Source organism: Anas platyrhynchos, chromosome 19, assembly GCF_047663525.1.
Source record: "Anas platyrhynchos isolate ZD024472 breed Pekin duck chromosome 19, IASCAAS_PekinDuck_T2T, whole genome shotgun sequence".
In the NCBI taxonomy this organism is placed as follows: domain Eukaryota; kingdom Metazoa; phylum Chordata; class Aves; order Anseriformes; family Anatidae; genus Anas; species Anas platyrhynchos.
Window position 1 is genome coordinate 15161271 of NC_092605.1, and position 14901 is coordinate 15176171.

Below are 14901 nucleotides of genomic sequence, written 5' to 3' on the forward strand. Positions count from 1 at the left end.
CAAAATAGAGACAAAACAAGCCTCTACGAATCGAGACAGAATAAGCCTTAAGGTGATGGCTTAACCCCTCGCTCTACTCTAAAAGAGTTAATGGGGTTGCATGTGTATCTGCCCAGACCGATCCAGTGGGAACACCACCCACGGCACCAGACACCCAGAGCGCTGCCCCCGGCTTCAACTGCGCATGCGCGGCCACCGCCCACGGCCATGAGGGGGTGTGTGGGGGGGGGGGTGGAGGCTCCCAGTGCGCATGCGCCTGGCAGCCCCGCTCGGTGCGCACGCAGAGGGCAGTGGGGCGGGGCGGGGCGGTTCCAGACCCGGGGGTTGCGGGTTCGAGTCCCGGGGCGGACACGTTTCTTCGCCGTGACACCCCGTTATTGCCATAACTAATACCGGGGCCCAAAGAGGCAGAAATACAGCTGCAGCCATCCCATCCGTGTGTGGTTAGGTAGCAATACCTGGGAACAAATCATGTCTAACCTGCGGTGTGATGTTGCTCACGGAGGCTGGTTTTCCATTATATGTTATCACGGTTACCTCTGTCTGCACCGGTTAACGCGAAAACGCCCAGCAATGTTTCTCAGGCGCTCAAATTTTGCTCGAATTTTGCAAATTTTAGCTGACAGAGCTGCAGCTCGCGAACCGCTGCCTCTGGGGGGCGGCAGTGTTTTAGAGATGAAACTGAAGTGTTTTTTGGTGGTGGTTCCTTCCCCCTCCGTCCTGCAAGATGGCATGGCAGAGAAATTATTTTCTGGTTTCTCATGTAGGTCCTCGTGTAGTCCTTCTTACAAGCTGCCTATATGGACTAGTCTATAAAGTATTTCTGCTAGAAACATGAGGAATATGTGACTGCAACGTGAGTATCCAAATGAGGTAACTCCATGCAAAAAAAGGGGATGTTAACTCCCTGTATAATCAGCTAATTAAGAGGCTGGCTGTTTCAATATATGCATAATATAGTGGACAGTAAGGCTATCCAGAATTTAATTCTTGGCTCTTAAGGCATCTGGAAAGTTGAATTTGTGAAATCAGATCTTAAATTTCAGCATGAACAGACGAACAGTTCAAACAAACAAAAAAGCAAAAAACAAAATGTGATCTTAAAGTCAGAAGTTTAACCATGAAACTTCTCTAGAAGTCTGTACTGATGGAACTGTTAATAAGCACTGTAAAAAATACTGTTATTTTTGACTGGTCAGTATACTTCTAAGGACCTGGCTGACATCATGAAGAATACACATAAGTACATTCAATTTTTTGTATTTTTAAGCATTATAGGTTTCACCCATTTTATATGCATGCATGTGTATGTGTATGTACATGAATGATCATTGTGGTGTCAGAAAAAACTCAGTGTTTATAAAGTTTTTCTAATGAATAGCAGAATCCATGCCAAGTGTACAAATGCTGCACATTCTCTTCTGCAAGGAGTTTTATAAATCCCCAAAAGCTGTAGGTTAGTGTAAGGTTTGAACAGTGCAGTTCATATAGTGGGCTCTGTCATAGTAGTTTTAGGAAACTACTGTTCTCAAGATAGATATGAATGCTTAGCAGTTTTATTGCTTCAGGTGTTCCGTTTCAAATGAAAATTAGTAATAAACCTAAAGGGAATAGATTGTGGGAGCGTTAAAGTTTATAGTTTAGGTAATTGCTAAGGTGTCTGAATTAGTAAAAAAAAAAAAAAAAGTAATTGCTGTATGTATAAAGAGCCCACAGTGGTGGCTCTATGTTACCTACATGTTTATATCTGGAATTTTAGATCAGCATTTGGCACTTGTCAAGGAAGTGTTTAGTCACCTCATGAGCCTTAGTTGGTGTTCAGACAGCTCCGTTTGCATTGGAGTTGAGGCTTGTCCGATACGTGTGAGGTCTAGCTGGGGTCTATTCCCCCATCGTAGCTGAAAACAGCCTCCAAAAGGCTGTAAAGCAAGGTAGTGGATATTTTTAGAGTGGATAACATGGGAACCTTTCAGCTTTAATTCAGTGATACAGAATATTTAACACTTAAGTCTTTCCTAAAATACTTACTAATTCAGCTTTTCAGATTTTTTTATTTGTTAAAAACTATAGGGCTTGCAAAGCACACCATTATTTTAATGCTCATGTTGAGCAGTATGTAAAGCTTAGCGCTCGTGCAGTACATTAGTGAGGTTTCTTTCCACACATGCAGGCTTCTCAGCTCTGCCTCATCGTGGTGGTACTGCTCTCAGTAGTAGGGATAAACATAAAGTCTGAAAGGTTGGCTCGTTTGCTAAGCTAGTTAAGTTTCTTATATTTGGTGAGAGACTTCCAACAAGTTCTATACACAGTAGTGTGTTTTTTAGACATTAAACATTTAACATTAAAGGCAGGTAACAGCCCCTTCCTGCAGACTGAGTGGTGCTAACTTAAGGTGTGTGTCAGTCAGAGGTGGGTACAAGTTGATGCCATGTGGTAAAATTGTATACATGTATATGCCATTGGCAGTTCTTCTGACTGGTTACTAAGGTTCTGTAAGCCAAATTCTATAATCATCAATCATCTGTTGTTTGCATATGTCTTAAGGAGGGCAGTCATTTTTCTTTGTCATTGTGATAACTGCTTAGTTTTCAAAAAAGGAAGGAAAGACAGAGAGCTTTATTATTATTATTATTATTATTATTATTATTATTATTATTATTTGAATTTGAATTGCTGTCCAGCCAGAGACATGGGTGCAGAGGGAGTTTGTCTGTCAGATGCCATTTAGAGAGCTCTGGTACATAAATTAGAGTGGAGAGATCAGAATGAGCCTCGATACTACTTCATTTATTTGATCACAGTGTGGGGAGAATTGAGACTTTGAAGCCAGTTTCTATGTGTTCAGATGGAGAATAAAACCATGAGAAGAAAAAGAGTAGAGCTCTCTCCTGGGCATAGAAAACTGGCAGGCTGTGACAAAGCGAGAGCTCTCAAAACCTTCCTATCAAACCTCAAACTTGGACCTGTCATTTTCTGGATGGCCAGTTTCCTGCCAGCCCACCTATTAGGTCATTAGAGATTGGAGGTATGTCCCTTCTAGGCCCTGGGTAGACTACCAGAGGGGCAGTGTCTAGCATCAAATAAACCTAGCTGCTCATTTTTGAAGCAGTAAGGACCTAGTGTCAGAAACTGGTTTTGTTATTTGAGCCAGGTTCTACTGACTGCATATGATTGACTCCAAGCCTGGACAGATATTCTCTCCACTTGAATACGTCTTTTACCAGAGCATAACAATCAATTAACAATCAATTAACAATCGACCTCATCGCAGTCTACAACTTCCTAGTAAGGGGGTGTCGAGAGGCAGGAGACCTTTTCTCCATTAACACCAGCGACAGGACCCGCGGGAACGGGGTTAAGCTGAGGCAGGGGAAGTTTAGGCTTGACATCAGGAGGGGGTTCTTCACAGAGAGGGTGGTTGCACACTGGAACAGGCTCCCCAGGGAAGTGGTCACTGCACCGAGCCTGTCTGAATTTAAGAAGAGATTGGACTGTGCACTTAGTCACATGGGCTGAACTTTTGGGTAGACCTGTGCGGTGTCAAGAGTTGGACTTGATGATCCTTAAGGGTCCCTTCCAACTCAGGATATTCTATGATTCTATGATTCTATGAATTTACGCTGACATACTTCTCAATTTTTATGTTTTTCCACCTGTAGATTGCATCTCACTGTAGGTTGCATTTTAGTCTCCTAATTTATTCCCTGGTTTTTATTTTTATTTTTGTACCACCTCATTAGTGAATGTAGAAGAAAATGCATACTAGCTGGGCTGCATCCGGAAGTGCAAACCAAAGTGCTATAGAGAGCATGAATGTAGGAAAAACACACTTTATTGTCTTAATGAAGAAAAATAAGCTTTAAACTGACTTTAAATATGTCATAAGACTTCATGGTATTAGAAAACATGCTAAAACAGGCTGAAAAAACTATTATGAATCTCTCGTTTTCCAATACATTCTTAGACCAAATCCTTTGAGATTCAGAGCTATTGTCCTCACTTTAATGTGACCTTCTTTAATGCAACCTTATAATACCTTGAATATACATCTCTATGAGCCTGTGATAATATTAAACAATCATAAAGTCAATTGTTTTATAACTATTACATTATGAATTCTTTGTGTTTGTGGTACACTGAAAATTTGTTCATTGATCTTTTGCTTAATTCTACAGATACTTTTCTTACTACAGCCTGCATACAGAATGTTCTTTAAATGAGCACAGAATGTGCTTCAGGTAATTTAAAGGCTTCCTGGCTATCTTAAAAATTATATTGATTTTCACCTTGAATATTCACCTGTCCTTTATTTTTAGAGATATACAGGGAATGTGGGAGGGGAAGTGCGCCTTTTCCCCTTTTTTTTTTGTCACTCAGCACAAGGACAGTTATTGCCCAGCAATAACAGTATGTTCCATTTAGAGTCCAAAGCACTAATATCATTACTTTTTCTCTAGCTTTGATGTAAAAAAGATCCTGATTGTGGTTACAGAATCATAATCCTTCAGTATTTATTTTGAGGAGCTGTGAAGCCAACTTTTAACTGCCTTTGTATTCTACAGCTTTTTGTTTACAGCCTTTCTTCCTCTCTTTTTTCAATCTTATTTTTAGAAAAAATAGAATAATGTTGCTGATAAGAGAAATGTAGCAGTCTTTCAGGCAAGTAAGAATAACCAGTAGTAAACAAAAGGTAGAAAATCAGAAAACTATTGGCTAAAAGCTGCTATCTTGAAATGAGACTTGTTTGTTTTCAATAAGTAATTTTCTTATTTCTCTTCAAGAATGAAAGATTCTCAGTGAAAGCTAGTAGTTAAAATTAATATCCACTTGATGTGAAAATGGAACAAACATCAGAAGGACCAAGCATTTTGCTTGGCTAAAGAAACTGCAGTTCTCAAGGTAGGATAATAATTCTAAGTGAAAAATTTTCGTTTTTAAATACTTTTAATATTTCACTTTTAGAATTTGCATTTGCTTTCAAAAAGCAAATGTGGTTGGATTAGAAGGGTGTAAACTTGTACGTTCTCGTTTATTTTTAAAAGTGTTAACTTATGATTTTTTTTATTTTTATTTTTGAACAGAGGAGGAATTTATCTACATTGGGAATTTGTTAATAGATAATTGATGTATACAATGGATATGCATATACCATTTGGATTTTTTTTCTACTGTAGCTTCACGCAATTTTTGGCATTTTAATCTTTCAAGATGTCAATGCTTCTTTATACATTTCATGCGCTTATATGTAAAGTATGTTTAAATAAGCCACTGTTTTCAGTAGATCCTGCTTTTTCAGTGAAACTCTCGTTTTGAATATTGTGGTTGTCAGAATTCTGAAGCAGCAATGCAATAAAAGAAGTTGTATAAGATCTTTTATATACAGAAACCTAGATGTACACTTTGCATATATGTACAAGTGCTTTTATCTGGTTACAGTGTTTGCAGTCTAGTGCTAGTAATCTTTACTATGAAAGGACTTTCTATTTTTAATCCTTTAGATAATTTTTCTTTATAAAGAAATATAATTAAAAGTGACTTTATTGCGAACAGTTTTGAAGTGCTGAAATTACACATGCTGCCTATTTTTCAAAGCCTGTTACTGCTAATGAGTTTTTATCATTATTCTGCAAAGAATGGTGATGTTATGAATTGGTATGTTATATTGTCAACAAGCATTGTTTTTGAAGAAAAGGTTTGAAGATATTCAAAACTATCACTGTTGCAACAAATCTATTGCTTTCTTTTAAATAGTTGCGCCATCCATTACAGTCCTTGGAATTCTGACAGTAATTCAGGCAAACAGGAGGAACCAAAGACCAGATGATGCTTGTGTAGCAGGCATTTTTCTGTTCATTGCCAAGTGCACAGTTCACTGTTCAGTCACCTGTGTCGGCTGGTTTAGTGCCTTTAATGCAGTTCTCTGCATGCTCCCTATTCTATAAAGCTTACTTGGGAACTTCAGACATGGCCTGTCTTATTATTCCCTAAGGAAGGGTAAGGCCTTTACTGTCCAGCTGGAAGGATCACTAATTAGAGCCCTTGCTTTGGCACAGAGTGTGTCAAGCCTGCAAGCCTTCCTGCTGGGATCAATGGCATTCATGTTTGCTTTCATGAATGCACAATGGACAGGGATCTTGGCAAAGAACTGCCTATTTAGCTTGTGCTGAGAAGCTGAGTCTTCACAACATTTTAAAGTAATTGTAGAGGTAGAAAGGGAGCTATAAGAATACACCCTTATTATTCTGCTCAAAAAAAAAAAAAAAAAGGAAGAAAAGTATTCTCTCTAATGAGAATCCAATCCGCAGTCAAAACCCAGCATATATTTTTGCCCACGTAATGCTCGTAAAGAAATTTAGAGTCATTACTCCTCTATGCTTGCAACTTTCTGAGAATTTAGGATACATTTATATTTTAACCATCTATAAAAATTTAAAACTTACCTTGCAGTAAATGCAAACTCTGTAAGCAATATGATTAATTCAGACTATGTGTGAGGTGTTGCCATTAATAAATAATGGTTATTGGCAGGGCAAATGCTTCATTTAATTCTTTCTTTTTTTCCTCTTTCCCTTTAGAGACAGATATGTTTCTGCAAAGGGGGTAAGATTTTTAAAATGAGCTTGTTTTGGCATGTATTTTTCATGGAAATACAGACCTGGGTCTGTATTCTGGAGTGTCTCTTCAGGGGTCACCCAAATACACCATGAATATTATTTACCAGTAAAACAGCTTGACCGTGGCAACTGCCAGGTGCCCACCTAGCCTCCTCCAGCCTCCCACACCCTGTCCTTGACAGGACAGGGTGGAAAAGCTCCTAACCTGTGATAAGAACATGGAAATCACCAATTACCATCATGGCCAAAAAACCCTTGACTAGGGGAAATTTATTATAGTTTATTGTCAAGTAAAAATAGAGAAGCGTGGTGAGAAACAAAACAAAAACAGCTGCCCCTCACCTGCTCCTTCTTCCCAGGCTCAACTTCACTCCCAACTCTTCCACCTCAGCACCCTGAGCCCTGAATGGTGTGAGAGGCTGGCAGTGGAGGTTGTGGTCTCTTCGTAACAGGTAGCCTCTGTCACTCCTTCCTCCTAACAAGTTCCCCTTTCTCCCTGGCTGCCATTCTTCAAGAACGCTCCAGTGGGGTGCAGTCCTCCAGCAGCAGACTGCTCAGGCATGGGCCCAACTTGGGCCACAGTTCTGCCAAAAAAACACCTGTGTGGGCTCTCCATGGGCAGCAGCATTTTTCAGAGCACAACCAACTGCTGCAGGGGCCTCCGTGGTCTGCAGGAGGACTGCTTCACTGTGGTCTTCTCCACAGTCTGGAGGGCAATCTCTGCCAAAACCTTGCCTCATAAACCCAACACAGTGTGGTAGATACTGGATGCCTTCACTTTATGTTCTTTTATCATTAGAAATAATGGATTTTTTAAAATAAACTTTAGAATAAAAATTTGAGCATGATGTTAATGTAATAAAGGATGCTAGCCCCAGTAAATGAAATGTTATCTAATTGTATTTCACAGAATCACAGAATTTCTAGGTTGGAAGAGACCTCAAGATCATCGAGTCCAACCTCTAACCTAACACTAACAGTCCCCACTAAACCATATCCCTAAGCTCTACATCTAAACGTCTTTTGAAGACTTCCAGGGATGGTGACTCCACCACCTTCCTGGGCAGCCCGTTCCAGTGCCTAACAACCCTTTCAGTAAAGAAATTCTTCCTAACATCTAACCTAAAACTCCCCTGGCGTAACTTTAGCCCATTCCCCCTCGTCCTGTCACCAGGCACATGGGAGAACAGGCCAACCCCCACATTGCTACAGCCTCCTTTAATGTACTTATACAGAGCAATAAGGTCACCCCTGAGCCTCCTCTTCTCTAGGCTGAACAAGCCCAGCTCCTTCAGCCGCTCCTCATAGGACTTGCTCTCCAGGCCCCTCACCAGCTTCGTCGCCCTTCTTTGGACCCGCTCAAGCACCTCGATGTCCTTCTTGTAGCGAGGGGCCCAAAACTGAACACAGTACTCGAGGTGCGGCCTCACCAGAGCCGAGTACAGGGGGACGATCACCTCCCTAGCCCTGCTGGTCACAGTGTTTCTGATACAAGCCAGGATGCCGTTGGCCTTCTTGGCCACCTGAGCACACTGCTGGCTCATATTCAGCCGACTGTCCACCATCACTCCCAGGTCCTTCTCTGCCTGGCAGCTCTCCAACCATTCCTCTCCCAGCCTGTAGTTCTGCTTGGGGTTATTGCGCCCCAGGTGCAGGACCCGGCACTTGGCCTTGTTGAACTTCATACAGTTGACCTCAGCCCATCGGTGCAGCCTATCCAGATCCTCCTGCAGAGCCTTCCTACCCTCGAGCAGATCGACACACGCACCTAGCTTGGTGTCATCTGCAAACTTACTGAGGGTGCACTCAGTGCCGTCATCCAGATCATTGATGAAGATGTTAAAGAGGACCGGCCCCAGCACCGAGCCCTGGGGGACGCCACTAGTGACTGGCCTCCAACTGGACTTGGCTCCATTTACCACAACTCTTTGGGCCCGGCTATCCAGCCAGTTTCTAACCCAACGAAGCGTGCACCAGTCCAAGCCAAGAGCAGCCAGTTTCTTGAGGAGAATGCTGTGGGAGACGGTGTCAAAAGCCTTGCTGAAGTCAAGGTAGACCACATCCACAGCCTTTCCCTCATCCACCCAGCGCGTCACTTTGTCGTAGAAGGAGATCAGGTTCGTCAAGCAGGACCTGCCTTCCATAAACCCATGCTGGCTGGGCCTGATCGCCTGCTTGCCCTTCAAGTGCCGCATGATGACTCCCAAGAGGATCTGCTCCATGAGCTTCCCTGGTACTGAGGTCAAACTGACCGGCCTGTAGTTCCCCGGGTCTGCCCTCCGGCCCTTCTTGTAGATGGGCGTCACATTTGCTAGTCGCCAGTCAGCTGGGACCTCCCCGGATAGCCAGGACTGCTGATAAATGATGGATAGGGGCTTGGCCAGCTCCTCTGCCAGTTCTCTCAGTACCCTTGGGTGGATCCCATCCGGCCCCATCGATTTGTGGACATCCAAGTGCCGTAGCAGGTCACCAACCAGTTCTTCATGGATGGTGAGGGCCACATCCTGCTCCCCGTCCCCTTCCACCAGTTCTGGGTACTGGGTATCCAGAGAGCAACCGGTTTTGCCGCTAAAGACTGAGGCAAAGAAGGCATTGAGCACCTCCGCCTTTTCCTCATCTCTTGTAACTAAGTTTCCCCCTGCATCCAGTAAAGGATGGAGATTCTCCCTAGTCCTCCTTTTGGTGTTGATGTATTTATAAAAGCGTTTTTTGTTATCTTTAACAGCAGTAGCCAGATTGAGCTCCAGATGAGCTTTGGCCTTCCTAATCTTGTCCCTGCACAGCCTCGCTACATCCTTATAGTCCTCCTTAGTGGCCTGCCCAATTTTCCAAAGATTATAAACCCTCTTTTTTTTCCTAAGCTCAAGCCACAATTCTCTGTTGAGCCAGACTGGTCTTCTTCCCCGCTGGCTCATCTTTGGGCGCATGGGAATAGACCGCTCCTGCGCCATTAGGATTTGCCTCTTAAAGAGCGCCCAGCCTTTCTGGACCCCTCTGCCCTTCAGAACCGCCTCCCATGGGACTCCACCAACTAGTGTCCTGAGCAGCCCAAAGTCAGCCCTCCGAAAGTCCAATACAGTGGTTTTACTGGTTCCCTTCCTGGCCCCGCCAAGAATAGTGAACTCCACCATTTCGTGGTCACTCTGCCCAAGACTGTTCCCGACAATCACATCCTCCACCAGTCCTTCTCTGTTTGTGAAGAGAAGGTCTAGCTGGGCACCACCCCTGGTAGGTTCACTAATCAGCTGCGTCAGGAAGCTATCTTCCACTTTCTCCAGAAACCTCCTAGACTGCTTCGTCTGGGCTGTGTTGTGCTTCCAGGATATGTCAGGGAAGTTGAAGTCCCCCACGAGTACAAGCGCCGACGATTTCGCAACTTCTGTCAGCTGCCTGTAGAACTCCTCATCCGTCTCCTCATCCTGGTTCGACGGTCTATAGCAGACCCCGACCAGGACACTAGCCTTGTTGTCCCTGCCGATCCTAACCCAAAGGGACTCGATCTTGTCATTCCTAGCCTCGAGTTCTACAACATCGAAAGACTCTCTGATATAGAGAGCCACACCGCCACCCCTTCTGTGCTGCCTGTCCCTTCTGAAGAGCCTATAGCCAGGCATCGCAGCACTCCAGTCATGAGACTGGTCCCACCACGTTTCCGTGATGGCAACCAAGTCGTAGCCTGCCCGCTGCACGATGGCTTCCAGCTCCTCCTGTTTGTTACCCATGCTGCGTGCATTGGTGTAGATGCACTTCAGCTGGGCCTTTACCTTATCCTCCGGCCTTGCCATTGCTCCCCCTGGCATAGCCCCAACAGTCCTTGCTTCAGCCCCATCCCCCTTCTTACCTAGTTTAAAGCCCTATCAATGAGCCCCGCCAGCTCCTGGCCCAGGATCCTTTTTCCCCTAAAGGATAGGGACCCGTCTACGGCCATCAGACCAGGTGCTGAGTAAACTGCCCCATGGTCGAAAAACCCAAGATTTCTGCATAGGCACCAGCCCCGGAGCCACGTGTTTAACAGGTGGGCTTTCCTTGTCCTCTCCATACCCCTCCCTGTCAACGTAGGGATGGACGAAAATACTACCTGCACTCCTGCTCCGTCCACTAACCGTCCCAGCCCCCTAAAGTCTCTTTTGATAGCCTTCAGGCTTCTGTCATCAATGTCATCACTGCCCGCCTGGACTATCAGGAGAGGATAATAATCAGAGGGGCGTACCAGGTTGGGGAGCTTCCTGGCAACATCCCTGACTCTGGCCCCAGGGAGGCAGCAGACTTCCCTACGGGTAGGGTCAGGCCGACAAATAGGGCCCTCTGTCCCCCTAAGGATAGAGTCTCCCACGACAATCACCCTTCTTTCTTTCTTGGTGGAGGCAGTCCTGATGCGTGGAGTCGACCTCCTCACCCTAGGCATCCTCCTGGGAACACTTTCTATCTCTTCCTCAGTTGCTGGTCTCTCAATCTCCAGGGCCTCAAACCTGTTCTGTAAGGGCACCTGGGAAGGTGGGGCCGGAAGGGGAGGGCATCGCCTGCCATGTCGCGCAGGGACCTGTCTCCACTCCTCCTCAACTCCCAGATCCCCTCCCTCTGCCCGACGGCGACAGGGCAGGGGGTCCACCCCCATTTGGGGTGTCTCACCCCGGTACGTCTCCTTGAGGCCCTGCAGGGAGTTGCTCCAGGAGTCTATCTCCCGCTCACATTCCCTGATGGCCCTCAGCCTCTCCACCTCCTCCTTGAGCTCCGCCACCATGCGGATCAGGTCATCCACTTGCTCACATCTCACGCACGCAGTGTCTCTGCCTCCCGCCGACGGCAGCAGCAGGCTCTGACACTCCCTGCATCCGGTGACCTGAACCGCTGCATTCTTTAACGGGCAGTCGGTCTGGGTGTGTACCGACCTCCTGCAGAGCGCTCCGTGCCTTGTGGAGACCATTATCGCCTAGCTAAAGACCGTCGTTAAGAGGCGTTCGTGTGGGCGGGGGTTGCTCTCCTCCCTTCCTGCTCGCCCTGCCTGCGCGACCTGTTTGATTTCACAGTGGAGAAGATTTTAAAAATGACTAATCTAAGAAGAACAAAAGGCAGGCTGCAGCAGGGAAAAGGTAAAGTTGCTTTTGTACTTTGCAAGATGTGGTAAAGTATCAGCCTTTTAAGGCCAATAATAATTCAATTCTCTGATTAAAAAATGAAAGAGGTGAGAGGAAATATGTGAATGAAAGGATTATGGATAATGTTGAGTTCTGCTGTGCTTCTGTTTTTAAAAGGCAACCAAAGTGCAATATCTTGTTACATTTCATGTGTGCTGGAAATGAAACAATACATTCTGGGATAGCTCAAGTTTCATATGAGAGAGAGATTTTTAATTTTAATTTTTATTATTATTATATATTTTTTGAGATAAAGGGGCTACATGAAACATTGTCAGGTTGTCAGGACTTGCATTTTAAAACAGAAGTGCATCAAGATTCTGTTCTGGGTCTTCTATGTTTTCTCTGAACTGTGAAGCGATAGACTAAGCAGTTCTCTTAATGCAGTAAAATTTAGTTTTGCATTGCATTTTGTGGATGCAAATGTAGTACTTTAGCACTGGCAGGTAATTGGTGAAAGAGACAGCTGCTGTCTTTCTCCTAACTTTGCTCTCCAATTTAAAATGCACTAGGTGAGTGGGTGAGTCATTTTTTTTTAAATAATTACTAACTTTTGACTCTGTTTTTAAAACCTTAAATATTCTCTCCTGTCTTTGGTGAGATTGTGGTTTTATTGTTGATATTGCTGATCATAGGACACCTGTGCTATTGCTACTATATGTTTTTGCTCCACTGTGATGAAATTCTTGTTTCCTCTTTCACTTGTGTGTGTGTTAGCTCCCTGTCAGATTTAACCCCCCCACCTTCCAAACCAGTAATTTGCCTTTCATGCCAAATGCTATGTGAAGTTACAGTGTTTGAGTGGTGATCACTCATGTGGGTAACATTGCCTGATTTTTCCTAATATGAGAAAATATCTGGATGCTATAATGTGCTGATTTTTGAAAGAGATACCAGAGAAGAGACCTTGTGCTCTGTATCTCTGTTGTGCTCTCATGCCATCATTGGGTGTGCACCCCTTCCCCCGTGTGCCCTCTGTTACGCACTCTCTTCATTTTACCTCTGGCTCACTTGCTGTCTCTCATTGTCTTGGCTCTTGCCCTTTCACTTGCTGTTCGTCAGTCTTCTGTATGCTCCTTTGTGTTCAGTCATGGGCACGTGCTCTCTTGCTCTGTCTTTCTCACACGTGCTTCTTCATGCTTAGTCTTGTGTGCTTGCCCAAGTCTTTTTCTTACACAGTCACATTGTCCCTCTTCATCTCTCATACCGTCTTGTGCTCTGGCTCACTCTACTTTATTGCTTCTTCCAAATTTCTCATTCACTTATACACTACGTACATCAGGTACAGAGGCATACACTACATCAGTTGTTTATTCTATATAGTGGATATGTTGAACCCTTCTTTGTAACATGTTGCATGTTTTATGGCTAATCTGATGATCCATCAGTGAATGACAAACTGCTCCATTAATTGGATCATTAATATTAATCCAATATTAATGCTTGGTTTTGTTTACTTCCACTACTTTATTAATATTATTCTCATTTTGTTTCAGAAACTCCAAGTGGAAAATAAAAAATCAAGTATTAGAGAATTTAAGGTCTTTGGGATTTGCTAAATTCAGTTAAGAACTGATTTCATTATTAATTCCAATGTCCAATAAAAATTGAATCTCACTGGGCAGGGTTTAAAATTCTGGCAAGGGTATTATCCATACAACAGCCTAGTCTGTCAGTGGCTAAGCATGTTGCAGTGGAAAAACTGAAGTCATAGCTTCAGGTAGTACTGTAGTCCAGCAGAAGGAATTTAAAAAAAAATAAAAATTAGGACTGTAGGCCTACTGCTAGCTAATATTTATCGACCCTAGCCTTGGTTAAATGATGCAAACACTAAGCAAATGTTTTCAGTAATATGGTCTATCAGAATTCATTGGAACTTAGAACTGAAACGTAATTAAAGTCAAATATAAATTATTGAGAGCAAGTAGTTTCAGGTTAAGGAGTTGAACAAAGATAAGTTAGTAACTACTTTCCTCCATGAGAAGGGATGATGTATGAAGAAATTACATATTTCCATTAACTTTTTGTGTGTTGCCTGCAGTCTGCTTTGGAGAACATACCAGTTCCTCAACCTGAACTTATATATCAAATTCCAGGTGTCAAACCAACAAGTAGATGTGTCAAAATGTTTGATTCCTGGGTTCTCAGTTAGAGGTTCTGAACCCTCTACAAAGAAAAATGGGCAGAAATAAATGGGTCATCTTGAAGTTGGGGGCTAATAATGATGGAGAAGAAAAAGAAATTTAAGTAAGCAGAAAATGTGACAAAAAGAAGTGGCTATCTCTGAGAGAAAAACAAAACAAAACAAACAAAAAAAAAAAACAGGAATCTGTAGGTGCTGCTAAAAGACTTCATGTAGACCTTCACTCAGCTTGATGCAGAAAGTGGGCTTGTCCTACATATGTATGGAAGACTGGTGACACTGACTGTGTAGCTTTGTGTCAAGGAAGCTGCAGCATAGTCCTGACTGTACGTGATCGTCTCTAGCACAGAACACAATTATCAGATTCAGTTCAAAGAGAAATTCCAGACTTTGGTCAAACATACATTGAAGGTCAGCTTATGATTTTTTAATTATGTATTTTGTTTCCTAGAGATCATTATCATTATAGATGAAATGGCAAAAATTTTTATCAGTTTACTGAAAGCACAAGTAATACAGTTGTAGAGGCTAGTAATAACGTGAAAGAACGCAAAATTATTACACAAGTTTATATTTCAAAGAATCATTCCTGATTCTGTTTCTTATACAGGAATATCAAAGAATGGCATTCATTCAATTGAAATGAGAGTGCACTATAGCAGTTTCCAAATATTAAGATTGCTGGAGGGAACTCCTGTAACAATAAGTATATATCTTCCAACATACTTAGGTATGCACAGCAGAAACCGATGCCATTTACAACAAAGTGTATTGGTTCTTTTCTTTGTAATCGTCTGTCACTTCTTGTCTGGTAGTAACATGCATTATTCATTGATAATAATTTATATTTGTTATAGTTTTTGAATTTTATAGAGGTTTTCCTCATTATTGAAACATTATGTACACAGATTTTGTTAAACTCGGAACTTAGAAAATGGAAAGAAGTGGTTTCAAGTAGAGTATTTGGAAGATCATAAGAATGTGGATGAAGAACTTCATGCTTCTTGTC

The 14901-nt window shown here is 43.1% G+C and overlaps 2 long non-coding RNA genes across 2 annotated transcripts in view; both read left to right on the top strand.

Moving 5' to 3' along the window:
* The first annotated feature begins 205 nt into the window (after positions 1-205).
* LOC139999058 (uncharacterized) lies at positions 206-5729 on the top strand. The gene is made up of 3 exons (XR_011804073.1): positions 206-856; positions 4176-4238; positions 4782-5729. It is a non-coding gene; the product is annotated as an uncharacterized lncRNA (long non-coding RNA).
* Positions 5730-11216: 5487 nt separating this feature from the next.
* The window catches only part of LOC139999060 (uncharacterized), a 28087-nt gene continuing 24402 nt past the window's right edge, over positions 11217-14901 (top strand). Inside the window, exon 1 of the long non-coding RNA XR_011804076.1 lies at positions 11217-11704. This is a non-coding gene — a long non-coding RNA (uncharacterized lncRNA). The remainder of the gene's footprint in view (positions 11705-14901) is intronic.